The sequence below is a fragment of the Equus przewalskii genome, chromosome 29 (assembly GCF_037783145.1).
Source record: "Equus przewalskii isolate Varuska chromosome 29, EquPr2, whole genome shotgun sequence".
Taxonomy (NCBI): domain Eukaryota; kingdom Metazoa; phylum Chordata; class Mammalia; order Perissodactyla; family Equidae; genus Equus; species Equus przewalskii.
The window spans coordinates 39,733,057-39,760,655 of record NC_091859.1 but is presented as its reverse complement, the minus strand read 5'-3'; the positions used below and the strand labels follow the sequence as shown (position 1 = coordinate 39,760,655).

The 27,599-nt window shown below is 52.9% G+C and overlaps 2 long non-coding RNA genes across 4 annotated transcripts; one reads left to right on the top strand and one right to left on the bottom strand.

The window, feature by feature from the left end:
* Positions 1-7,522: 7,522 nt before the first annotated feature.
* LOC103560175 (uncharacterized) lies at positions 7,523-25,953 on the top strand. 3 transcript variants are annotated; one of them, XR_011534584.1, is made up of 7 exons: positions 7,528-7,771; positions 16,931-17,103; positions 20,501-20,653; positions 20,764-21,568; positions 21,769-22,423; positions 23,020-23,154; positions 24,440-25,953. It is a non-coding gene; the product is annotated as an uncharacterized lncRNA (long non-coding RNA). The 3 variants fall into 3 exon arrangements; XR_011534585.1 differs by lacking the exon at positions 20,764-21,568 and having other exon boundaries at positions 7,523-7,771; positions 22,059-22,423; XR_011534583.1 differs by lacking the exon at positions 20,764-21,568 and having other exon boundaries at positions 7,524-7,771.
* On the bottom strand, positions 19,294-20,562 carry LOC139080247 (uncharacterized). The gene is made up of 2 exons (XR_011534586.1): positions 20,410-20,562; positions 19,294-19,830 (listed from the first exon to the last, which is right to left on the bottom strand). It is a non-coding gene; the product is annotated as an uncharacterized lncRNA (long non-coding RNA).
* Positions 25,954-27,599: the final 1,646 nt, after the last annotated feature.

Genomic DNA, 27,599 nt, shown 5'->3' with positions numbered 1-27,599 from the left:
AGGATGCTGGGAATGTAGTCTGCAGCTGGGGGGCCAACTGTCTGCTAAAACTCAATAGGTTCTATTACTAAAAGGATGACAGGAAGAATGCACACTAGAAGGGAGTTCACGGTGCCTGCCACACGTAACGGAGAGTCTGGTGATAGGGTGCCTCCAGGGTTGCTTAATTCAATATCTTCATGTCTTCAAGGAGCCAGTGCATTGACTTTTAGTCTCAGGCTTGTCCCTTCCTGACCTCAAGATGGCTGCCACTGCTCCAAGCATCACACCCTTATGCACTAATGCAAAAAGGCAGAAAAGAGAATGCTCTTCCCTTGTGTCTATGAAAACTCTCAGAAGCCTCCTTCCCCAGCTGACTTCCCCTCTCATCGGCCAGAATAGCATCACATGCCCATTCCTACTCCTGTTACTAGCAAAGGGAGTGGAACGACCAGGTCCCCTTCCCACTGCAGGATGCCCCAGCGGAAGTCCTGTAATAGGCCCTTCTGAGTTTTAAGACCAGCAAAATTAGAGCTTAGGAACTATTTCATGAGGTGTGAAGGGCAGAGGACTTTTGCAGAGACACGAATTTTACTCTACATTGAAACTGAATGCACATTTCACACTATTCTAAGGCTCTTTGCAAAATGGCACTTTTCTATCTGTTTTACTGGATTCAGTGCAAGTTTTGCTGTTTTGGCCTCTCGCTCATTCCATGACTGATTGGTGCCAACACCAGTTGTTGCCAGGATATTAGCTGAGATTCATTTCAGTTGCAAATACTGACAACAAAATAAGAGTGGCTTAAACATGACAGAAGTTAATTTCTCGCTTGTGATGAAGCCTAGAGGTGGGCAGCCCAGGGCTGGTGTGGCAGCTCCACAGCACTGGGGACCCAGGTTCCCCTTAGCTCGTGGCTCCACCATTCTTGGCACATGGCTTCCACCTTACGGCCCAAGATGGCTGCTCAAGGGCCAGCATCACGTTTGCATTCCAGCCAGAAGGAAGGATTCATGTGGGGCAGTCTCTGCCCCTTAGAGGGAGTTTCTGAAGGTGGCATGTGATATTTCCACTTCCTGTCATTTGCAAGAACTTACTTATAGGACAATGAGGCTGCAAAGGAGGAGTTGAACTGTGACACAGTCCCTTTACAGGCCTCAGGTAACCCCACAGCAGCCCTGGGCCGAAATGACCCTGACGAGTTGTCCCGAGTAGGTGCGAGGGGTCAGGTCTTGACAGCCCACGTTGACCAGTCACTGGACACAGGCCGTCCCTGGAAGAAGACCCGACCTTGGGCGAGGCAGTGTCTTCAGCCCAGCAAAGCCCAAAGAGGGCTGGGTCCGGGGGGCCGTGTCCCAGCAGCTGGGGAAGAAGTTCTTCATTCCGGGAGGGAAGTCTGGGGGGCCCATCACAGCACCCACCTCAGTACTGTCAGGTTCCACTGACATGACGTCCAAAGACAGACAAAATAACCACGGTGTCAGAAGTCAGGATCACGGCCGCCCTGGGAGGGGGCCCTCAGGGCTCTGCTTATTGTTTCTGTGTCTGGTGCTGGTTACACAGGAGTTGTCACTGTGTGAAAATTCAATAACATTCACATGAAACAACAAGACAGACCGTGAGGGTGGAGGGAGGGGGGCTGGAGAGGCCATCAGGGCTGGACGGGGGGCCGCCTGGCTTCCAGCCTCGTGATGGGAGGAGGAGCAGATGAGAAGTTCAGCTGAGACTTGAACGTGAAGGGCCACCTGGAGACATGGCTCAGGGCCCCAGGAGAGCCCAGACTGAGGAGCTGACCCCAAGGCTATGGCCAGTGAGGCCTCAGACAGGATGAGCTGGCCCTGTGCGAGGGTGCCTAATGGGACTGGAGGGGGAAGACCCATTTTAGGGGGAAGCCTGCCCCCAGATGGTGGTCCTGGAGCAGCAGCTGGAGGAGGCAAGGAGAGGACCAGAAGCCAGGAGGATCCGAGAAGCGAGCCGGCGTGGGGCTGGGGAAGCTGTCCTGGGGCTCCCGGGGGCAGGCACTCTTCCTCCGGGGTGCTTGGCAGGGGTCCCCGGCAGAGGGGGCACTGGTCGGGCTGCTGGAGGCTCCGTCCCATCTCTACCAGCCCAACCCACACCCTCAGAGCAGAGGACAGGCAGGGGGCCAAGGTGACCTGAGTCCCACGTTGACCCTGGGCTGCACGGCATGGAGGACAGAGCTGGGCCTGGGGGCAGTGCCCCTGGGTCCATCACTGCTCTGTGGGGCCGAGGGAGCTCTTTTTCCTCTCTGGGCCCCCGTGTCCTTATCGGTGGGACAGAAGAGCCTGTCTGCCTCTGCCATCGGACCATGAGCTCCTCCCAAAACGTAGAGTGGGGTCCCCTCTCGGCCCCACCCCTGTCCAGGGTTGGACAGGACGTGCATGTTTGCTGAGGGTTGAATAAACGAGAAACTCATGTCCCCAGGAGGCCCAGGGACCCTCGTGCAAGTAGGGCCTGCCCTCCCAGAATCCCCCATGAGCCTCAGGCCCTCCCCTGGGCTGCTCAGACCCCTCTGATGTTACCCTAAAGACCTCAGTGCCCCCCCACAACAGGGGCTGAGGGGGTGGCATGGGCCTCCAGACCAGCTGGGAGGGGAAGGGCCAGGCTGGGCCCAGGGTCTTAGGGCCTGGGGGCCTTTGGGATAGTCACCCCAAATCTTTCCTTAGGAAGCTGTGAGAGGTACTTGGGGGTGTGCAAGCCACACTCCGTGGAGCACTGTTGGAGGGCTGCTCTGCAGGGTAACAGACAGAACGGTGTTCTAGGGGCCGGCAGACTTGGCCATGAGCCTCCTGTGAGACTTGAGCAAGTCATTTCCTCCCTGAGCCTCAGTTTCTCCATCTGCAAAGTGGGGGCAGGGAACCAGGGAGCCTTTATGCAGTTTCTGGTCCTAAAACCCCCAAACAGATGAGGATCTTCAGGGGCCTTGGGGGCTAGAGCTGGGATGTGGCTGCAGGCCCCTTGAAGCCTGGGGCTGGGGCTGGAGCCACCTGTCTCTGGGTCTGGGAGGCGGTCTCCAGATGTAGCCTGCAGAGCCATTACAGGGCGGCCATTCCAGGACACCCCATGCCTCAAAGTCTGGGAGGCAGTGGAGGCCTGAGTGACATCCCCAGACAGCAGGCACAGTCCAGGGGAGAGTGCCCATCGTGTGTCACTCACCCAACCCTCTGGGGTGGGTATCATGATAATCATTTTGCTAAAGAGGTGATGGGTGCCCAGAGAGGGCAAGTGTATTCCCACAGTCACACAGCTAACTCTATGGCCCAGAACAGCTCAATCTTGAGCACCAAACACCCCTACCTCCAGCCTGGCCCAGTGGTTCCTTTCTGTCCTCTGTCCACTCCAGGCCCTTCACGCACAGACCACCTCCATCTTCCCTGTAGGCTGGGAGAGTCTCAAGGGCAAGGACACGGTCATGGAATCACCCCTTTCACGGAGATGGGCTCTTATGTTCCCCAAAGCGCCCCCTCTCCCTCGCCTGCTCGAGAACTCTAGGAGACATTATCTCTGTTTTCCCGAGGGGACACTGATGCCTGAGAAGCTGAGGACCTCGCCGAGTCCACAGCTAGTGGGCGGCGGGGCCGGGACGCAGGCCAGGTCCGTCTGACCCTGAACCCAGGCATGCAGGCTGCTCTGCCATCCTTCAGGTAAAGAAGGGCCGACTCCTTAAGGGGAGGAATGCGGGTTCGTGTCACAGGACCACCCCTTCCTCCACCCTCAGGCACAGCCCACTGTCAGGTCCATCCCATCAGGGAAACCACAGGGCGTTATAGGCCAAGAGACTGACTCACGAATGGGGACGTCCAGGCGGGGCAGAGCCCCCTCCCCTGTCGGCCACCATCCCCAGCGCCTGGCGCAGCCTCCCTGGCTCCTCGGGGAGGCCTCAGCCCTGCCTCTGCAGGCGCCGGAGACAGCCAAGGCATCTGGATCCCATAAGCCTGCCTCGGGCTGGCAGAGGACCCCCAGCTGGGCTGACGCAACTCCTGTCTGTCCCGGCTCCCACTGCAGCCCTGGGGGGTGGAGGATCCCTCAGTCCCCTGGGGCTGGACAGGGCGGAGGAAGGAGGCAGGAAGGGCTTACCTGGCCCTCCGAGGTGTGGCCCTGATTTGCCTCTGCAGCTGCTCTCACTGCTCACTCTGTTTGTGTCTGAGAGCGCCTCCCCCATCGGGCTGGGAGCTCCTCCAGGGTGGGACCCATGTCTGACTCGTCCATGAGCCCCTCAGCATCACGCTGCCTGGGATCTGTCACAGCGGAGGTATTAGGTGACTGTTGACTAAATGAATGAATGAGAGAAAGGAAGCGTGGTCTCCGTGTTTCCGCCAGGGTCCAGTCAGGAGAATAGAAACCTTACCAGTTATTTTGTCATAAAGCATTTAAGATCAGGAATTGGTTAAACAGGAATTGAAAAGCCGCAAAGAGAACCCAGAGGTCAGCAGCGACAGCCACTCCCCAGGAAGCAGCTACTGCATCTAGAGCTGGGGGACAAATGGATCAGGTGGCAGTTTCCAGAACCTGGAAGCTTGGAGGAGGTGCTCCAGGTGCTGGGAGCCCACCTGTGAGGGGGAGACGCTGCCCCCAGAGCTCGGAGGGAGGATCCTCGGAGCCAGCCCCCAGGCTCTGAGGAGGGGGCGCCCGTCAGCTGGCGCCAGAGTCCCTGAGGAGGGGGACGTGGCTGGTTCTCGGAGTGTGGAGAAAAATTTGAAATTGGCACTAAGTGCCACTGCGGGCTGAAGAGCGCAGAAATAAACCTTTACACTTCAGGCCAATTGACTTTTTTACAAGATAATTCAATGAGAAAAAATAGTATTTTCAACATATGGTGCTGGAAAACTGGATATCCACATGCAAAAGAATGCAGCCGGACCCCTTCCTCACCCCATATACAAAAACCGATCCAAAATGGGTCAAAGATGTTAACATAAGAGCTAAGACTATAAAACTGAGAAGAAAACACAGGAATTAATCTTTATGACTTTAGATTAGGCAATGGTTTCTTAAATAAGACAAAAAGCATGAATGACAAAAGGAAAAAAAATTGGACTTTATCAAAATTAAAATTCTTTGCGTTTCAAAGGATGCTATCAAGAAAGTGAAAGGAGAAGCCACCAAATGGAAGCCAATCTTTGCAAATCAAGTATCTGATAAGGGACTTGTATCTGGAATATATCAAGAACTCTTAGAACTCGAGAATGAAAGGGCAACCCAATTAAAAAATGGGGAATGGATTCAAAAGGCATTTCTCCAAAGGAGATACACAAATGGCCATAAAGCACATAAAAAGATGCTCAACATCATTAATCATTAGGGAAATGTGAGTCAAAGCCACAATGAGACACTGCTTCACACTCCCTAGGATGGCTATGACCAAAAAGACAGGCTATGGCAAGCGTCAGCGAGGATGTGAGCACTTGGAACCTTCATACAGTGCTGGTGAGAATGCGAAATAGTGCGGGCACTGTGGAAAATAGCTTGGCAATTCCTCAAAAACCGAAACATAGAATTATATGACCCAGAAATTCCTTTCCTAGGTATAGACCCAAGAGGATTGAAAACATAGACCTACACAAAAAGCCTGTACACGAATGTTCATAGCAGTGCCATTCATAATCACCAAAAGGTGGAAACAATCCAATATCCATCAACTGATGAGTGGATAAATTCACACCGTGGAATATTATTCAGCGATAAAAAGGAATGAACTACTGACAACATGGATGAACCTTGAAAACATGCAAGGTGAAAGAAACCAGACAGAAAAGGACATGTACTATATGATTCCATTTACATGAAATGTCCAGAACAGTCAAGTCCATAGAGACAGAAAGTAGATCAGCGGTTGCCAGGCGCTGGGGGGAGGGGGAAGTAGGAGTGACCACTAATAGGTACAGAGTTTCTTTTTGGAATAATGAAAATGTTCTAAAATTAGTGGTGATGGTTGAACAGCTCTGAATATACTAAAAAAACCACTGGGCGAATGTTATGCTATTCCAATAATGTTATTGTTTTAGAAATATATAATATATATTTTATATATTACATATCTGTTTATGTTTTTAATTTTTATTTATTGGGGCCGGCCCAGTGGTGCAGCAAATAAGTGCACACATTCCGCTTCTCGGCGGCCCGGGGTTCACCGGTTCGGATCTCAGGTGCAGACATGGCACCACTTGGCAAAAGCCATGCTGTGGTAGGCGTCCCACATGTAAAGTAGAGGCAGATGGGCACGGATGTTAGCTCAGGGCCAGTCTTCCTCAGCAGAAAGAGGAGGACTGGCAGTAGTTAGCTCAGGGCTAATCTTCCTCAAAAAGAAAAAAATTTTTTTTTAATTTATTTATTTTGGTTCAGTGGACCAGGAGCCTAACATGGCCAGGTGACAGTCTCAGTTCCCAATTCAGTGGGACCACTGTTCTGTCCCCTGACAGTCCCCCCTCCAAATTTCAGGAACAGAAAACAAAAATTCCGTGAGTGATTACTGAGTCTGGTCATGACTCTTGGCTGTGTGTTCTGTTTGGGATATGCTGGTCTCTGACTGAGCACATGCGCTCAGTCACCTGAGCCTATCTTCTGTATCCTCTAAAACAGAGCCCCATCTTTTCAGGTGTCACCTCCCAACTATAGGCCTAGTTTTCAAGTTCAGTAGGTCCTGCCTCATTCTACTGGACCAGCTGTTTCTGGGTGGCAGGGCATCTTAGCTTAATAAAGGCCCACTCTGTGCTGGAAGATCCCCATCTGGTCTGTGGATGAGGTCCCTACAGCCGTGCTCCCCAACGCTGCTGAGCGGGTCTGGGGGTTGGGGGCAGGGCTGGGGGGGGGCGGTGTCAGCTTCGACCCCAGGTTGATCTAAAGTCAGGAGATGTGATCCTCCTCTAAGCTAAAATATTCAGGAGGAGTTCCTTCTACTCGAGTCTGGGGGCAACAACAGGGACTGATGACAGGGGAGGCTTAGGGAGAAATGACAAACTTGTTCCCCAAGATCCTGCAAGATAATATTAAGAATAAAAGTGACCATGAGCCACAACACTGTGAATGTGCCTAATACTATTGACTTTACACTTAAAAACAATTCAGAGGATGAATAGTATGTTATGTATATTTTACCACAATTAATTTTCTATTCTTTTTAATGCTTGGTTTTTGTGAGGGTTTTTTTTTGGTGGGGAAGATTGGCCCTGAGCTAACATCTGTTGCCAATCTTCCTCTTTTTTTTCTCCCCAAAGCCCCAGTACATAGCTATAGGTCCAAGTTGTAAGTCCTTCTGTTTCTTCTATGTGGGATGCTGCCACAGCATGGCTTGATGACCGGAGTGTAGATCTGTGCCCAGGATACAGACCTGCCAAACCCAGGCCACCGAAATGGAGCACATGAACTTAACCACTACGCCATTGGGTGGGCCCCCTGACATTCTAAATAATAATGAAAAGGAGATGGGAAGTGTGAGGCGAGTTCGGGGAAAAAGCACTTGAAACTCATCCAACCGATATGTGTCATTGTCGACTGAGCTTAAAAGACAGAAATCCCGACCCAAGCTTCCTTGAATTTTGCAGAAATTGAAGCGCCTTCCTTATTTGCCTTGAGCAACCACTGTTTCCAGCGGCATGAAGCTTTCTTATGAGAAAGCCTTTCTTGGTCATGAGAGACCAGGGCTGACTCCAGGGAATAACTGTCTGTTTAAGCTAGGACGGGGGGATGATGATGGCAATGACAATGGTGATGATAGATGGTGACAATGGCAGTGGCAACTAACATTTCGAGCCGTTATTCTCAGCCAGATGCTGTCGTAAGTACTTTCTGTCTCTTAACTCACTTAAGCCTCACATTCGCCCTTTGAGGAAGGCGCGCGCGATACTGACTCCACTTTGTAAGATCTGAAAGCAACTTCTACGTCAGGATGATACATTCGTGATCAGTGTCATTTTTGTGTGTGTGTGTGAGGAAGATTGTCACTGAGCCAACGTCTGTGCGCATCTTCCTCTGTTTTATGTGGGATGCCGCCACAGTGTGGCTTGACAAGCGGTGCTAGGGCCGTACCTAGAATCCGAACCTGCGAGCGCCGGGCCTCCGAAGCAGACCACATGAACCTAACCACCATGCCACCGGGTCGGCCCCACGGTCAGTGTCATTTTGATGTTGGCGTTTAACCAATTTCCACTTCGTCCATGTTTGGCCAGGCTGACTCCTTGCTTCTCTGCCCTTAGACCTCTGTCCCCGACTGATGCTGCCCTGTCACGCTCTCCTCCGTTTCTGCCTCTGCCTGAGCCTCGCCATGCCTGGGGCTCCAGGCCCCATCCCCCGACAAACCCTCACCCCATCTCAGTTCGGCTTTTGTCTCTGCCAACCCCTGAGCCTCCCCGTTCTGTTTCCTGTCCCAGGGAAGTCCCCATGTGCCCAACAGCCTCAGAGAAGCCAAATAAATCTGAATATTTCTTCAGCAGGAAGGTCCACACCTTAGCCGTGCTGGGAAAATAAAGTGTTTTGTTTTTTTAAAATCAGAGTCAATAAAAGCCCTAAATGACTCTGACGTTTTGGCAGAGGAAAAAACAAACAAAAACAGCATTTCACAAAATGAATTTCTGGCCCCTGCAAAATGATCATAAATTATCCCAACTTCCCAGAGGAAAGTTCATCTGCAGACAGCTTCTTCCTTTCCATTTGGGTTTTAAATGCAGCCCAGCCCCAGTTCAGTTACAGAAGGTCAGAGCTGAGGTGGAGGGAAAATAGTTCACGTGAGGAGAGGAGGAAAAAATCAACATCTAGTCCAGAGCCTAGAAACTGCTGGAAGCCCTCAGCCCAGCCCAACCCTTTCCCATCACAAAGCCACAGAATTCCAGGGCCGGGAGGGACCACAGACCTACCCGCCCAACTGCGACATCCCTGGACAAGCATTACCCTTCCATTCGAAGATAGCCTGTGAGTTATGATACAGTTTCAGATGCAGAAACAAACACTAAAATTAACAATGGCTTAAAGAAGGTAGAATTTTATTTCTCTCTCAGGTAAGAGGCCAGAGGTGGGCAGTCAAGCTCAAGGATTAGGCTGCTCCCCAAAGTCATCCAAACACCCTAAGCTCCTGCTACCCTGCTCTACTTCTCCATGCTCAGCTTTCATCTCATGGTTCAAAGCAGCTGCTTCAGCTCCTGCCATTGCACCCACACTCAGCCAGCAGACCCAACTCAGAGATCACCCCATCACTTCTGCTGTTATCCTCATTGCTCTTAACCCTTAATCTCCTTAGTTGCAAGGGGAGCTGGGAAAAAAAGTTGTTAAGTGGAGAGCCAGGTGATCAGCTAAAAGGTCTGTTGCTGCATAAGACAGAGAAATGGGTACTGGGGAGAAACTGGCCGTGAAACTGCCACAGAGGGCTCCTGTGGGAAAATGCAGGCCATTCTACGGCACTATTTTCCAGAACGTACTGTGCTCAAGCATGAAGAATGTCGCATTTTGTTTGATTTGGAACTCTCTAGCGTCTTGGGTACAGTTCCACTTTGTTGTTAGTGCCAAAACCGGGTCCCAAGACAAAACATGTAATGGTTTTTGGACTCTGCTGCTGGTTCAGAGGCTGGGCTCTGGAGCCAGACTGCTCAGCTTTGATTCTGGGCACTCCTCCTACACGCCATGTGGCTTTGGGCAGGTTTCCCACCCGCTTGTGACTCAGTTTCCTTATCTGTAAAATGGGGATAATAATCCTTCCTGCCTCAGGTGATTGTTGTTAGATTGCAAGTGGGAGCAACCAGCGTAGTACTGGGCACGTGGGAAAAGCTTGATAAATGCTGAAATCTCTATTATTCCTCTGCCCCCTGTGCCCCCGGTCCCACTGCTGAGTCTCAGTTTTCTCACGTGTAAAATCAGGGGCGTGGTAGCTAGCCTCCCAAAGATGGCTCTGAACCACCCCTCCCCTCTCTGTAGACACATGCCACTCCTCCTCTTGAGATGTGGAGCTTACATCTAACCCCTTGAGTCTGGGCTGGGCCCAGGACTCGGCAGAAGCGGCGGCATGCCTCTCTGGGCCTGACCTTTTGGAGCTGAGACGCCATGCTGTGAGGAGGCCCAGGCAGCTGCCCGGACAGGCCCACATGGGGGCTCAGGGAGGCTCCCGGCCCACCGACCGTCTCAGCTGAGCCCCCAGCCACAGGAGGGAGCCATCTGGGGAGTGGATCTTCCAGGCACTCAGCTATCCCAGCCGATGCCGTGTGGAGCTGAGACGATCCTGCTGAGGCCGTGAAATTGCAAACTGTGAGCAAATGAACGACTGTTGTTTTCAGCTGCTAAATTTGGGGGTGGTTTGTTACGCAGCCGTAGAGGACCGGAAGACAATTTGATACGTAGAAGTAGGATGCTGTTGAAATAAAAGCTTGAAACGTGTGGCATTGGTTTGGGGACCAGGCAGTAGGAAGGGCCCTGAGGAAACTGTGAGTGAAAGCTTAAAGAACGGCGAGGACATAGCCGCGGGAGGCCGAAGAAAACAGCACCCCGTTGCAGAAACCAAGTGAGATAAAAGCAGACACTTGTTTTAGCCTCTCCCTCTTCATCTCAGTGGTGACATTCCCGTAACCCTTAGGGGATGGGAATGGCTGGAAACACGACACCAACACTGGACAGATGAGACGGACAGCAGTTTGTGAGTCACGTAAACTCCCAGCCCAGCGGAGGAGGACACCGCATGCCATGTGGGCTCACACCTGGCTTGCACTATGAACAACCAGGGGTGGTGGGAGCCAGGCTTTGGAGAATCAAGAGGGCGGGGTGCGCCTGGTTCCCCTGATGGGCTTGTTTGTGTAGTTCCATGGGCTGCCAGGGAACCGAAACCAGCTACACAGGGATAAACAGGAATTGTAGCTGGCCCACGTGATAGGAGGGTTGTTTAGCTAGGGGACGTCATCCACAGGAGCAGAGCTGGGGTTCTGCGGACTTGCCCTTAGGCCATTTGAGGTCCTCCCAATCTCAACGGAAGTCAAGGCATACATAATATCGGGCCTTAATTTTAGTCTTTCTACCACAATACTTAGCAAAACTGTTGCATTTGGTGATAGGGAAAACAGAAAAGGTGTCCAGTATACGTATAGAGCCGGTTAAAGTGACTTCCGGGCAGAACGTTGAAAATGCCAGCCCTCTTCTTTTAGCTGCCTGTGACAAAAGACAAGAGGAATGAGGGGCCCAAAGAGGAAGTGTTCAGATTTTAATTAGAATTAAGAGGAAATATAAAGGAGCCAGGATTTGCTGGCCTCAAACATATAAACCACTATGTAATTTCATTTTCTTAACGATGCAGTTGATTTCTTTGATAATAAAATTCATCTCAGAATGAACATTAAAAAGAAAAAATCTTGGCTGTCTTGGTGCCTAGGACGGAGCCCGGCATGATGCTCACCCACATGAGTATTTGCAGAGATGCAGTCCACCACCAGCCTCTGTCAGTTTCGGCAGGTTCTCTACCTGCAAAGTCTTCTTCCCAGGCAGAGCTTAATTAAGCAGAGCAAGCGACCCCAGCAACAAGCAGGCTGCCTGGGGAGCTGAGGTGACCGGAAGTTACCAGGAAGGTATTTTCCAGGCAAAGTTATTTTTTTTCTGATATGGCATCAAGCACCGCAATATTGCTGCCCAGAGAAAATGGTCTGTGATGTCTAATAGGGGATGCTGAGGACTCGGGGCTGGTTGCTCTAATCTTCCTCCAGCGTGACCTCGGGCATGTGGGGAACGGGCAGATGAGTTCAGGCTGCCACAGTTCCAGCTCACTTTGCGGGTTCAATTCACAGAACCACCTTACTAAGCTGTCATAAACATTCCCATTCTAGAGATGAGCCTGTTGAGGCTCAGGGAGGCAGCCACACAGTCAAGATTCGAATTCATGTCTTGCTGCAGATAAAATTCATGCTCTTTCAACCACACCAGGGAGTCCCAAGCTGTGTCCCAAAGACCCTGCCCTGTGACAACCCAGGGGACCCATAAAAGTCCTACATCTCAGATGGGGTGCAAATACACGGCAAACCCCACCCTTTTCATGTTCCAGTGCAAAAACCTGCAGAGCTCATCTGTGTCAGCGAGCAGGGTGGGGTGTGGATGTCCCTGACCCCAGTCTGACTTGGTGTGTCAGCACAGTGGGCCACACCCTCTCCACAGGGCACTTTTACAGCATCATTCATTCAACCACTCTTTCCTGCCGGCTGCTATGCCCACACATCCCTGGTGGAGTGGCCTGTGTCCAGAGAGGCGCCAGAGCACCAGACTGCCTGGGTGTGAATCACCCTCAGCTGTGTGATGCGGAGTGCGTCACTGGCCTCAGTTTTCCCATCTGTAGAATGGTGGTAATACCGATGTCCACCTCCCAGAGTGGTGGGGAGGCATGGAGGAGTTCAGTTCTGTGCACACTACCAGACGTATGGCAAGCACTCTCCTTTCTTTATTATTGTCATTTGACGAATGGATGGATGGATTGAATTGCAAAACTGTAAGCTAGACAGGAAAGGCTATGATTAACTCCATTTTACCAATGAGAAAATTGACGCTTGCAGGCATTAAAAACGTTGCCAGAGACAGAATAGGTGTAATTATTCTCATTTCATAGACGAGGAAACTGAGGCTCAGGGAGGTAAGTAACAAGCTCAAGGTCAAAGCCAAGCCCAGGCCAGACCCCTCTGGCGCAGGCCCCCCATCCCTCAGTAATATCTCCCTCTTTGGAGTTCTGCACCAACAGGGCAGGGTTTCTTTGAGGGGAAAGTGGCCCTGGCCGCCACTGCCCGGGAGGAAGGGTGGCCTGGGATGGTACAGGTCCTGCAGTACCTTGTATCCTCCAGGCGAATCTGCCGGGGCCTCACCTGCTCTGGCTCTGCAGGGCGTCCCCTGGGAAACGCAGACTCAGGAACGCCCCTGCCCCCTCCTGGGCTCCTGCACCTGTGCCCGACTGGCTGGGAGGAGCCGCGGGAGGGGGGAGGAGCTGAGACCGGCTGGGACCTGCTGACCCTCAGGACCCCACTGTCGCCCTGCTGGATTAGAGGAGCCTGGCGCTGTGCTTGCAATTCCACGAGGATCACTTCCTTTGGGTTTAAGGTGCTATGAAGTCAGAACTTTCTCGTAAAATAGAATGTTACCCTGAAGGGAGACTATTGCGTTCTTAATAAGTAGAAGACGGAAAGGGAGGGGCGGGGCGTCTTTCTTGATTTTCTGTAAAGGGAAGCAAAGGGAGGGCGGTGGAAAGGGATGGAAGAAAGTTCCAGAGTGGGAAAGTTGGAGGGGGAGTGACTGGCACCTATGGGGCTTGGGGGGGAGACCGCAATGAAGAAGCGCTCCCTTTGATTAAGCACCTCCTTTGTGCCGGCTCTGTCCTCAGCACTGACCGGCGTGACCTCATTGAACCCATCGGGTGGGGACGCCTAGGGGACGCCCTGCCCCGCGGATGCCAACTCGGCCTCCATTCAGGCGCCTCATCCCACCATCTGGAGTCCCCGGGGCGCTGGAGAACCGGGGGACCGCGCCAGAAGTGCTGAGCGCAGCGGGGGTTATAAGCCGGATGATCGGGTGGCACCGGGAGATGGGGATTTCCTAGCGAGCACCGGAGGTTGGGTGCTGCCACCTCGAGGCCGGGCGGGGGACCGAGACCGCGGCCCCGAGGCCGCAGAGGACGCCCCGCAGCCTCCCGATGGGATCCGCGGGGGTGGCGGCGCAGGTCTCCGCAGGCCTCCCCCTCCCCGGGCTCTCGGTGCGTCCAGCGCCCCCAGCTCTGCCACCTCTGGGCCTTTGTTCAAGCTGCGCCCTCGGCCTGGGACACCTCACATTAAACTCCTCCTTGTCCTCCCAGGCCGCCCACCCGACCCCTGGGCAGAGTTCATTCTGTCCTCCAGTGTCCCCGGAGCCCCACAGCCCGAGGACACAGCACCGCCCTCGGGGGTCCGGCTTCTCCTTCCCACCGAGGGGTCTGCAGGGCCCTCGCGGGCTCGTTGAACAGACGCCAAATGAACTGGAACATCTCCCGGAGCAGCGCAGATGGGGGGCGGGGTGGATAAGCCCCCACCGACTCTCACACACACCCCCTCCCAGGGCTGGGTATTATGGATGGAAGAGACTGCAGGACCGATCCCGGGTCCTGGCTCGGGGGCGCCCCCTGGAGGCCGGAGCCTCCCAACTGGCGCGAACCTCTGCCCTGCGGCCCCCTCATCTCAGGACCAGCTGGGGCCTCCTGAGACCCTTAGGCTGGGTCTCCCCCGGCCCGGCCTCCCCACACCTCTCCCCAGCGTCATCGCGGTCTGGGGGTACCGATTGCCGGTCTATGAAGGCTGTGAGCCTCCTCCTGGGTGTACACCCGGGGGCCAAGGGAGGGAGCGGGCGGAAGAGCTGACGGCCTGTAGATCCGAATCCACCGCGGACCAGGCCTTTCCGTCCCGGCTTCCTCCTCCTCTCCCCACCCTGGATGACAGGAGCACACCGCGAGCACAATGCACGTGCAGGGTGCACACACTCAACGCACGACCCACTACGCGCATGCAAACAGGCACTCAGTGTGCGCACGCACATGCGTACAGGCTCGCAGACACACTGCCCTGCCCTTTCTGTATGGTCAACCCTTTTGGCTCCCTCACCTCACCTGGTTCATCACCAGGCTTGTTGGTGCCCCCGGGGCATCCCCCACCCGCCGCCATCGTCAGAGACTGGGGGCCCTGTTCCCCCAGGCCTGGGTCCCCCAAATCCCTCTTGCTCTCAGGTCAGCTGCAGGGCAGAGGAAGTAGCATCCCCAGCTTCCCGGAATCCCAAGGTGGTGCCCACCGCTCAGACCAGGCCCCTCAGTTCCCAACTCACAGGTAACCTGCTCCTGCGCCGGGCCCCCTGGGGGAGCAGAAGACAGGCCAATGTGACCACACCTGCCCCCAGAGTGAAGGGCTCTGGGGGAATTTTAGGTCGTGTGACAGGTGAGGGGAAAGCTCTCTAGCAGGCTGGGAGAGCCTTTCCTCACAACCCCGTTTATCAATTCATCTTCCCCCCTCCCCCACTGGAAATGCCACCTTGGTACTTAGGGCCATTTCTGGACTCTCAAATGCTGCATTGCTCTCTATACTGCATTGGGCAGAACAGTTTTCCTCATCCAGGAATAACAGGGGAGCTTTCTGTGGGGTTGGGAGCCTCCGCCCCTCCCCTGGTGCCCTGCTGCGAAGGGGAGGAAAACTTCCTGCCGCTCCTTTAGGTTCTGTGGCTGGCCTGAGAGTTAACTGGCATAAGATGAACCAACAGGAGAAAGGCATGCACATTTATTTAATATTTTCACGTGTACACTGGAGTCTTCAGAAGAAAAATGAAGACTCAAAGAAACCGTTGGGCTTAAAAGCTTATATACCCTTTTCAACAAAGAAAGAAACATTGTGGGGAAGTGACAGACGAAGGGGTTTGGCTGGGGCAGTAAGTGGGGGGACAGTGACTGGGAAACATACGGAGGAAGCTAATGGAGGAGAAGGGTTATTTTCGCAGGTTTGTTTGCACAGATCCGTTTCGTCACCGCCCCCCAGTCTCTGGTGATGAGAACTCTCTCTTCCCGGGGCAGGAGGGTCCTTTCTCATGGGAAATTTGATGACCTGCTTGTAGGTAGAAACAGGAGAGCAGAGTCCTTGCTGCATCTGCTGGTCCTCAGGGGCCGTCAGCTCAAAATAATCAGTATTCCAAAGCAGCATGTTTTGGGGTGGCATGTTCTGAACTCCTTCACCTGGAAGGGATTTTCCCCAATACTTAGATCTCTGGCCGCAGGACAGGAGAGAGGCTGACCTGACTGGTGAGTTGGGATGAGGAACTGGACATTGAACCAGGATACCCCCGCTCACCCTCACCCCAGAGAACCCCTCCCCTCCTACCTGGGGGACTGGTGGCATTCATGGCTGCCTGCAGCTGGATGGGGAAAGTCTGTCCATCTCTCGGTTGGTTTTCTTTTCTTTCTTTCTTTTTTTTTTTTTTTTGAGGAAGATTAGCCCTGAGCTAACATCTGCCACCAATCCTCTTCTTTTTGCTGAGGAAGACTGGCCCTGAGCTAACATCCGTGCCCATCTTCCTCTAGTTTATACATGGGACGCCTACCACAGATGGCTTACCCAGCAGTGCCATGTCCCCAACTGGGATCCGAACCAGTGAACCCAAGGCCGCTGAAGCAGAACATGCAAACTTAACCGCTGCGCCACGAGGCCAGCCCCCTCTTTTCTTTCTTTTCTCTTTAAATTAATTGATAGACTTTATTTTTTGGAGCAGTCTTAGATTTACAGAAAACTGAGTTGCTAGAACAGAGTTCCCACGTACCCTCTTTCTTCCTTGCTCACAGTTTCCTCCATTATTAACATCTTGCATTAGGGTGACACATTGTTGAAACTGATAAACTAGAGCCAGCCTTGCAGGCCTAGCGGTTACAGTTCGGTGCTCACTGTTTCCGCCGCCCAGTTCTGCTTCCTGGTCATGGAACCATACCACCCATCTGTCAGTGGTGGCAGCTCACACAGAAGAACTAGAACGACTTACAACTAGGCTATACGACCATGTACTGGGGCTTTGCGGAGGGGAAAAAAAGAGGAAGGTTGGCAACAGATGGTAGCTCAGGGTGAATCTTTCCTTGCAAAAAAAATAATAAATCAATGAACTAATACTGATACACCACGATTAACCAAAGTCCATAATTTACATTAGAGCCCCCTCTTTTTGTTGCTCAGTTCTATGGGTTTCAAAAAATTCAAAATGTCGTGTATCCACCATCGCAGCATCACAGAACAGTTCCCCTGCTCTAAAAATCCACCGCGCTTCGCATACTCGTCCCTCTCCCCGCTGCCCCGGAGTCCAGGGCAACCGCTGATCTTTCTAGTGTCTCTATAGTTTTGCCTTTTCCAGAACATCAGATAGTTGGAATCACACAGTTTACAGACTGGCCTCTTTGACTAAACAATTTGCATTTAAAATTACTCCATGTCTTTTTGTGGCTTGATAGCCAATTTCTTTTTAGGACTGAATAATATTTCATCGTACGGACATATATTCCATTTTCCATTCGCCTATTGAAGGACATCTTGATTGCTTTCAGCTTGGGGCAATTATGAATGAAACGACTATAAACATTCATGTGCAGGTTTCGGTGTGGACATGCGTTTTCAAGTCAGTGGGGTAAGTACCAGGGCGCGTGATGACTGGATCCTGTGCTAAGGCTGCGCTTAGCTTCATAAGAAACTGCCGAACTGTCTTCCACAGCGGCCGTGCTATTTTGCATTTCCACCAGCAACGAATGAGAATTCCAGCTGCTCCACATCCTCACCAGCATTTGGGCTTTTTTATTTTAGTTTTTTGGATTTTCGTAGTTGTGTAGTGGTATCTTGTTATAATTTGCGATTGCCTGATATACATGCTTTTGGTCGTCTTTTCCTATGCTTATTTGCCATCCGTATATCTCCTTTGGTGATGTGTCTGTTTAGATCTTTTGCCCATTTTTTAATTGGGTGGTTTGTTTCCTTATTGTTGAGTTGTAAGAGTTCTTTGCATAGTTTGCATACAAGTTCTTTCTCAGATAGGTGTTTTGCAAGCGTTTTCTCCCAGGCTGTGGCTGGTTTTTTCTTCTCTTGATGGAGTTCTGCTTTAAGAAGCTCCTTGTTGCTACTGCCTCTGCGTCGCCCTCACCTAGCTTCTGTCAGTAATGAGAAGGCTGTGTGGCCCTCTGCGTCCTGACCTGCTGTCCTCCTCTCAGTGGGTGTGGACCGGGGCAGCAGGAAAAGGGTACATGTCCTGAGCCCCTAACGCCTACCGCCTCGAGTGCTGTGCTGAAGATCAAATGGTTTGGTCGCTATGAAGCCCTTGGAGCAGGGCCTGGAACATGGTGAGTGCCCAGTTACCTCGGATAATTAGGATTGCGAGCATCGAGCATTTTAATAGCTGATGGAGTCAGTGCTCCCCCATAACTCCTCCCTTACAGCACCTTCCTGGCTATTTGCACACGTTCATTCTTCTAGATGAATCATTCGATTAATTTTGAAAATATCCTGTTGGGATTTTATGAAATGCATAAGTCATTTAGAAAAAATAGACGTTTTCACGATGTTGCGTTTCTTCTCCAAGAATAAAGCCTGTCTTTCTGTTCAGGTCTTCCTTTAGGCCCCTTTTCTTCACGGAGAACTTACACAATTCTTGCTGGATTTACTTCCTGGCATTTTACTCTTTTTTTTTCTTGAATGCAATTATGAATGAGGTCTTTCCTTCAGAGGCACATTCTAATCGATTGCTATATATCCGTTTCTATACAGAGGCAATTGATTCTTTAATAGACTTTATTTTTTAGAGCAGTTTTAGGTTCACAGCAAAATGGGTGGAAAGTGCAAGGAGTTCCCGTTTACCCTGTGCCCCGCACATGCACAGCCTCCCCCGTTACCCACGTCCCCACCAGAGGGGGACATTTGTTACAGTTGCTGAGCGTGCATCGACGCAGCAGCATTGTCGAAGTCCGCCACCTTCACTCTTGGTGTACATTCTGTGGGCTTGGACGAATGTGTAATGACACGCATCCACCAGCATAGGATCACACAGAGTAGTTTCACTTGATTTGCGAATATTAATCTTTTCTAATCTGCTTAAAGTTTCTAATAGTTTTTTGAACTGATTTTCTTAGCTTTTCCGGGTAATAATCCAATCTAAAAGCAGTGGGGTTTGGCCTCTGCATAACCAACACTTATCCCTCTTATTTGTGTGTCCTGTCTAATGGCTGGCTGAGCTCCTCTGGAGCAGCAGTAAATATTAGTAGTGACAGGAATTCCTTGCCTTGTTCCAGAAGTTAATGGAAATGCATCCCGTGTTTTGTCAGTGAATATAATGCTGGCTTTTGGTGTCAAATATTTATATATATATATTTTTTACCATGTTAAAGCATAAAATCTATTCCTATTTTAATAAAGTCTTTTTTCTAAAATCAGGAATGGACATTGGACTTTATCAAATACCCCTTTAGATCTATCGAGATATTGATTTGGTGTTTCTCCTACAATCAATACATTTGGTAAAAGATAGGTTTCTCTACAGTTCAGCAAACAAGGCTCAGAGAGGTCAAGTCACTTGCCCAGGGTCACACAGAAGCAGATAGCAGAGTTAGGGTCTCTTTCTTTGGGCCCATGCTCTTTATCCATGCCCCCAGTGCTGCCTGCTCTGAACACCTAAGACCTTGCAGCTCCTGGGACATCCCGTCCCCTGGCCCCTCACCAGGCCTTCCCCAGCCCTTGCCCACAGTCCACATAGCCTCTGTGGCCCCCACAGCCCCGCTCACCTGCAGGAGAAGCCCGTCCAGCTCAGCAGTGTCAACAAAAACAGAAACCAGTCTAAGAGGCAAAGCGTTTATTTGGGATCAAAGAATTGCAATTCGGGAGCAATTCAGGTAGAAACCCAAATAGTGCCCCGATTCGAGGAGACGGGCTCAGGGTTTTTCCGGGAAAAAGGGAGGATGAGTTGAGTTGTATTAAAGAAGAGTTCATTGGTGCTGGATGAGGTCAGGCTAGGTTTGCGCTTCATAGATTAGCCGAGGTTCGGTCATCAGGCAGAAGGCCAGCCTCGTACTCCGTCGATTGGTTAGCAATCCAGTCCTCAGCTAAGTCCAGTTGCATGAGTCCTTGTAGACAGGATATTCTCGTCCTTTCTGACTTCTTGGGATGTTGGCGGTTTGGTTCAGTTTGGAAGATAATGAAAACAAGATGTAAAACGCAATTCTTCTGAAATGGCTGCCCTGGCTGTATTTTAATATGGCTCCACTCGCGTCGTCTTTCACAGCGGCCACCCGTGTCTCACCGTGAACACGGTTTAAAGTCACAGGAGACAGGCCTGGGATGAGTGGGGTATCAGGCAGGCCCAGGGTCGTAGAACCTAGGAGGGCAGAAGAGAAGCATGTGTTCCTTCCCTTCCGCCAGGCTTGATAAGACACAGAGGAGCGCGGGGTTGCCTCCAGGCCGGTGTATGGCTTTGGGGGTGGATTTGCAGTGGGCACAGAGAGGGCAGGTCCCAGTGGGCATCTGAGCTCAGATGAAGAGCCTCGGGCTTTGGTTCAAGTCCATGCTGGCCAGCCCATGTCCTTGTCTCTGTGTGAGGAAGGCCCTGGGGTCTGGGCTGGCACACAGGCAGGCGGCAGGGGAGGAGCTGGCCCACTCTGCCTTCAGTCGGGGTGCCACCTCCAGGTGCTGCCTCCCTGGCCCCCAGCTGGAACAGCTGAGCCCGGAGGTGTCTCAGAGCCCCAGTAGGACCAGCATTTACCACCGAGATTCTGCCCGAGGCTACGTATTTTGCATGCACTGTCTCATTCAATTTAAATTAATTTGCTGTAATTAAATCCTCGTGTGACCCCACTTGGAAGCAGACAGGGTCTTCTCAGTGTCGAGTGCTTCTCACACCATCACATTCACCCACTTTACAGATGAGGCTGAGGCCGAGGGATGGAAAATAACTTACCCAGGTTGTTCAGGGGACGGTGGCGGGGATGGCAGTCGGAGCCAGGGTCCCCTGCCTTTGATGACAATGTTAGTATTTCTGCCTTCTGTAGATTTCCTGAGACCTGCACGGTCTCCATGTGGCTTTGTCATGCTGTCACCATTTTCCATGCCACTGAAAACAAACGGTGTGGCTGAGGATGGAACCCCATTTCACATACGACAAAACTGAGAATTCGAGTGGTCTGCCTGAGGCCCTGGAGCAGGTAAGTGGTAGAGGCCGGATCCAGGTGGGGTGGCCCGACGCTGCTCCACGGGGTGACTTCACCTCATCTGGGGAGTAAGGGCAGGGCCTGTTTCCTTTCTCCTTTTCCAGTGTTTTCAGCCATTCTCAAATGGTCCACCTGGGGGCACTGGATAACAGGCTGTGGCAGGAGCTTTGCAGAGCCCTCTCTGCCCACCGGCCTAGGACGTCGGCTCAGGGCCCACGGCTCACCTGCACCTCCTCCACGGCCACGCAGCAGCCCGGGCAGACCCCCTGGTGCTATCCTTGGCTTGCCCTCTCCCGCCCTGAATGTGAGAGGCCCAGCCTGTGCTGATCAAGTTCACATATCTGGCAGCATGGCACCTCCACCTCGCGGGCCTCTCCCCTGGCCAGCTGGGCCCTCAGCCATGCCCCCTCGCCTCTTCCATCTCCAGAACTCCTCCTTTGCCTTCATCTTTGCTCTAAAGCTCTAAAGCCTGGAGCCCAGACAGGTTAGGGGTGGCTGTGACCTCTGGGAGCTGCTCACAGGCTCACGGGAGACACTTGGCCTTCCCTCCTCCTTGGTGCCCCCCCCCCCCACCCCCCCGTCTCCCTCTCTATAACCACCTGTTTCTGGGCCTGAGGCCCTCGGACCTTCAGCTTCTTTGTGCAGTGCACTGAATGCCCAACAGCGCAGGTCCCCTTGCAGGCAGAGGGGTGCGTCCACACAGGACAGGGCCTCTAGGGGCCAGAACCCGGGGCGGGGGGGGGGCGGGTAGGGGGCTGCGGTTGGGTCCTCTGCCCCTGGCATTCCCAGCAGGAGTGGACTGTGGGAACTGGCTGTCTGCTAAGCGGATTCCAAGAAACTGCCCAAGATCCCAGAATGGCCAGGTCCAAATCCACGCGGATGAACACACCTGTGAGGCGACCTGCCTGGGTGGGTGGCAGCCAGCTGTGGGAGGCCTTCAGCCACAAGCCCAGCACTGCTCCATGGGAGGCGCTTTTGGGTTCACCAGACCAGCCCTTTCCCACTCCGCTCGGTGGGGTGTGTCCCACTGCAGCCAGGGGGTCCTGGGGTCATTTAGTGCTGCATGGACGTGGCCTTAACTAACGCGGAGAAATTTCCTGCCTTTTCAGGTCTCTTCCCAGCCTTCTGATCAGGTCAAGGAGAGAGCCTCCGCTCAGTGTCAGACCCCTGGTGGTCTCTGTAACTCTGGCTGAGCATTCTTTTTAACCAGAGGAGAACCCTGCCCCCCTCAGCCCACCCCCCACCCCCAGCAAGGCCTCTGGCCGGCAACAGCCTGCAGCTAGAATTTAACCACATTATTTCCGTGTGCTTATCTTTATGGCTGCTTTCTAATCTCTTGAGTAATACTTGTTCTCTCCCTGTGATGACAGAAAGTTACCTTTTTTTTTTTTTGAGGAAGATTAGCCCCAAGCTAACATCTGCTGCCAATCCTCCTGTTTTTGCTGAGGAAGATTGGCCCTGAGCTAACATCTGTGCCCATCTTCCTCCGCTTTCTATGTGGGATGCCTACCACAGCATGGCTTGCCATGTGGTGCCATGTCCACACCCGGGATCCGAACTGGTGAACCCCGGGCCACCGAAGCGGAACGTGTGAACTTAACCAGTGCACCACTGGCCCAGTCCTAAAGTTTCTTTTTCTTAAGGAAAAAAGTGTATCAATTTAAGGGCATAAAAGAAGAGGTGGGGCTCAAATGGAACAAATCTCTCGAAGGACTGGTGTTTGGGAAATGAAGAATGCGCTCCTCTGACCCTCCCAGCCACCCGGTAGGTGCCCAGCTGGGGTATTGTCCCCCCTGCACAGATGAGGAATTTGAGGCCCTGAGGGGGGACGTGACCATGACAGAGGAGCCCCTTGACTGTGTGGGATTCTGCCACCCCAAGCCCTGGCATCCCAGAGCCCAGGCCCCTCCACTCGGGCCGTGGAGCCCATTCCTCTGCTGGCAGCCTGGGCCTCGGGACCCCGGATGGCAAAGCCCTTGAGTGTCAGGAGCCTGAGCAGCAGTTCTGTCTCCAAAGCACTCACCACTGGCCCGCGTGCTCCCTACCTTAGCCCTGCGAGGCCCCTCTCACGGAGGAGGGAGTGCAGACCCACAGAGGGCGTGTGCATCACACAGGTGTGGCCATTGCCACTCTGCAAATGGGGACGCAGACTCCAGCCAAGGGACATGCCCAAGGTCACACAGCCGGTGGGTGGAGGGGCTGGGCCTGGAACCTGGGTTCTTTTCCTTTGTCCATCTCGCAGCTCTATTAAAGATCTGAATCCTGGAGGCCCGCTCCTCGGGGACCCACCCCAGGCCTCTCTCTGGACTCATTTCTTTTTGCCATGTTTGTTCCCATGATGCTTCTTGTTGGGGCTGTAGAAGCATGGAGTGAGCCCCACACTGCAAGTCCGCCCCTTCTGTGAGCCTCGGTTCCAGCCCCTGGGAAATGGCGCCGTTAACCCTGCCCGCATCCTGCACCGGCTGCTGCGTGGGTCCCACGAGGTGGGAGACAAGGTGAGATTGAAACCTGCCCCTCACCTCACTTCCCTCCGCTCCCTGTCCAGTGGTCTCTCGTCTCCATCTCCCCACACAGCACCTGGAGCACAGGATGCTGTCCTGGAGTCACGCAATGAGGACCGTGGACGTTCAGTTATTGAAGAATAACTGGACTTGAGGGCCATAAATAATGAGTGGCGCGTGCACGCCTTAAACAGTTTGCTTTAACGGCCTGCCCCGTGGCGCAGGGGTTAAGTGCGCGCGTTCCGCTTCTGCGGCCTGGGGTTCGCCGGTTCAGATCCCAGGTGCGGACATGGCACCACTTGGCAAAGCCATCCTGTGGCAGGCGGCCCACGTATAAGAAGTAGAGGAAGATAGGCATGGACGTTAGCTCAGGGCCAGTCTTCCTCAGCAAAAAGAGGGGGATTGGCAGTAGTTAGCTCAGGGCTACTCTTCCTCAGAATAAATAAATAAAACAAAGCAAAACAGTTTGCTTTAACTTGCATAAGTGGACATCTGTTGTCCTTGGAATCTGTTGACGAGGATTCCAGACTTTTCTGGAGACTGGGGCTGCTTGCCTAACCCACCCCCATCAGGCAGCACCTGCAACTTCCAGGCATGGCTCCCAAGGTGGAGCTTGAACCTACAGAGGCTGGAGAAGCCATCTGAGCACAGAGCCCTTCCAGATTTTGGTGGTTTCCTCCCAATATTTAGCAGTCGTCTCACTCACCTCATTTGCAGAAATTTGTTAAGCAACTTGCCTTTATCAGGCTTTTCCAAGGGATTCAAGTTTATTTTCACAGAAACTACCCTTCTTCTGTTTGCCCTCAAGTTTCAGCAGCTTGTATAACACAATTACAGTAGGGGTTACAATAACAAGGACACAATGGGCGCAAACCGGTTTGGGGACAAACACTTTGGATCTCACTCTGGTGGGGGTGGCCTTGAGAGGAGCCAAGTATAGGCCCTCCGGGCACCCTGTGGGTGTGGAGGGTGAGTGCCAGTGATGGGAGCAGATTCTGCCTCTGTTTTGTGCCAGCTGCAGGGACCCTGAGAGCATCCCCAGAGACAAACAGGATGGCACCTTCCCTGCATCTCCCAGGGCCTGTGCAAAGACAGGTGCCCCAGGTGGTCACCACTCCTAGTGTCCTGCGGATGGCGGCATGCCCTCTGGCCCCCTCCCCTCCTCACACCGGGACACCCGTCTCCACCCAGAGTTAGCCCACACCCGGTCACTGAAAACCTCTGGGATGGATGAGATGCCCATTACCAAGGCCCACGGCTGCTTGTTCTTTTCTTGCAGATCAAGATCAGCACTTGGGTGAAGCGAGCGGGGCACACCCCTCAGGCCCCAAATTGAAGGGGGTTCCCTAAAGCCGTAATCAAGACAGACAGCCCAACGAATAGCGGGAAAAGGGTCTCAACAGACATTTCTCCAAAGAAGATACACGAATGGTCGACAAGCCCGTGAAGAGATGCTCAACATCACTCACCGTTAGGCAACTGCAAATCAAAGACCACAAGGAGATACCCTCTCACAGCCACTAAGACGGCTAGAATAGGAACAAGACAGACAACAACTAGTGTTGGAGAGGGTGCGGAGAAATCGGACCCCTCTCCCAGTGCTGGTGGGAATGCAAAATGGTGCAGCCACTGTGGGAAACAGCGTGGCCGTTCCTCAGTAAGGAAAACACAAAATTACTGTGTGACCCAGCACTCGTTCCTCTTCCAGGTAGACCCCCGGGAGAAATGAACACACGTGTCTACACAAAAATGTGTACACAGATGCTCACAGCAGAATTATTCATAATAGCCAAGAGTGGAAACTTCCTAAATATCCATGAACAGACGAACAGATAAATAGAGAACATATCCGTGCAATGGAGCATTGTTCCGCAGTTCTTGGTTTTGAATACCACTCTCCAGTAAAAGGAGCCGAGGCTCCTTGGAGAAATGTCTGACTCTACGACCAGGGATTACACAAGACGAGCCTGGAGCACCTTGTAGGAGCCAGGAACTAAGGACGTGCTTACACACCCACACACACCGTGTCAAAGACACACACGGGCCAACTGAAAGAGCTCCCAGTAGCCAAAGATGGAACCATTCGCGAGGAAGGGGAGAATCAGATTATAACCCAAAGTAGGGAAAATTCTAAAAAATATACCCGTGATTACATACTGATAGAAACAAATGTTTGGATAAATAAATGAATGGGGAGAGCAGACAAATCCCTCACGCGCAAGAAACGCACGATAACTACTGTAGGTCCTCCCCCTCAAGCGGGCGGAGCGTAACTCCCCTCCCAAGGGCCGCCCTGCGTGCGCGTGGAACCTTCCCTCCGAAGAGTGTGATGACCTGATTGGACCCTTTCAAGAACTCCACTGGGTGGATACCATTCTTATCCCCATTTTACAGATGAGGAAACTAAGCCTCAGCGAGGCCAAGCTCTGGGTCCCTGGCTCTAGGTGACACGGCTGGTGACTACAGAACTTTTCAGCTTCTCCAGAGGGTCCTGTGCTGTTCCATCCAGCCTGTTCCCCGCAGTATGCCTAGGGTCTCGCAGGGTGTCAGGGGTGTAATGGGTGCTCAGTAAGATTGTCAAATGAGTGAAAGAGAGAGCAAGCAGAGAGGAGAGGACAGAAGCGGAGAGAGAGAGATGGAACTAGAGATTGGGTGGTCCCTGGTGCCACTGCTGTGGGTCTGTGCGACTCTGGCCAGGTTCCTTGACCTATCTGAGTCCCCGTCCCACTTTTCTCATCTGGCTTTCCTACCTCATAGGTTGATGTGAGAATAGAATGAGGGCGCTGGTGTGTACTGGACGTGAATCTCACTCCCTGCACACCGTTGTGCAAGAAACACTGTTTTCTGTTTTCTAAGAGGCAGTTTCAGCCTCTAAGCCGCCTCTGCCAGGCCGGCAGGAAACAACTTCAGCTCTGGAGTCTGTTTTAGGTGCGGGATGCGGGGGTCCTCGGTCACTGATCCTCACAGGTTTCCGCCTGGACGCCATCTTCACAAATCAGCGTGGGGTGGCTGAAACCGAGCAGCTCCTGGCGGCCTTCTCATCCCCCTGGGGCCTGGGAGGCTTTTCTGGGGAGACTGCCTGGGGTCCACTGGCCCACAGACCCCAGGAAGGCCCCTGCTCTCTGGCAGCGTGGCCCACACAGGAAACAAGTATAGTTGAACCCTCTTGTCCTGTTGTGCAAGAACTCAGCAGAGGTGGGAGTGGAAACCCAGCGTGGCCTCTCACCTAGCCCAGGCTCCAGGGGAGGGGCGGAGGTGGGGACATCCCCTACAGGGGCCCCTTTCTCCAACTCACACAAAGGCATCCCATGGCCCAGCAGGAGGGCTGGGGGAGGCCCCTTGGCTCCAGGATCTGCCGACCTCCTTAGCCTTTCCCCACTTGCCCCAGCCCTGGGTCCACCTCCCTGGTCAGGGCTGGGAGCCGCCCTTCCTCCAGGTGTCCTCCAGGAGCTCTGTCCAGGCTGGGAGTCCTCTCCCCAGGTGGGCTGCAGGCTTGCTGCCCCACCTCGCCCTTCCCCTGGGGCAATGGGTACAGGGAAAGGGAAGGAGGAAAATACAGGGGAAATGGGGAGGAAGCAGAGTCCAGATCCACATCTCCGATCCTGTCTCTCCCACAGGCAGAGCGCCTGGCTCCTGCCAGGTCACTGTGCCGCTGTCCCCGGGCCTCCCTTCCCCATTCATTTGCATGAAATCTCGCAGCGTTTTGAGGTTCTCAGAGCACCTTCTCATCTTCTCCTTGCCCGAGGTCACACAGCACATCAGGGATGGAGATCTTTTGGTTCTGGGACCCTGTGGTGACCCCCACGGGATGACAGCCAGCTTACTTCGATGCCTCCGTGGCCACAGGTGTGCTGACCCCTTTCCTGGGGTCCCTCCTGCGCCCACCTGGCAACAGGCCTGTGATCCCAATGGGAGTTATCAACCCCCCACTTCGCTCTGCCTCCCTCAACAGTGATTGGTGAATGGGTAGGCACCTGATCCAAACTGGGCCAACTGGAGAGTGCCAGCCCCCTGGTGGCACTGACAGGCCCAAAGATGGACACATGACACATGACAAAACAGAGTAATCAAGTCCTTCCCTAGGATTTCTCTACCCTGACGGGCGCAGCTGGAGGCCAGCCCCTTGGTGGCACTGATGGGAGCCAGCCAGCCCTGGCTTTGAGTCCCTTCCAGCACTCGCTTGCTAGCTGTGTCACCTATGGCATATTGTGATTTATAAGAAAGATAGATCTGGTCTTTGCCCCATTTCTGGCACAGAGTTCCTAAAACCTTTGGAATTTCCTGAGATCAATAAAGGTGTTGTAGGGGAGGAGGACATTTCCTCTCCCCAAATGTGGGTTCGTCTGGCTGGAGAACGAATTAAATTCACATGAGACAGAATAGCAAGAGAAAATTAAACAAAGCTTTATGAGGCACCAACATTTTCTCCTGCTAATCTA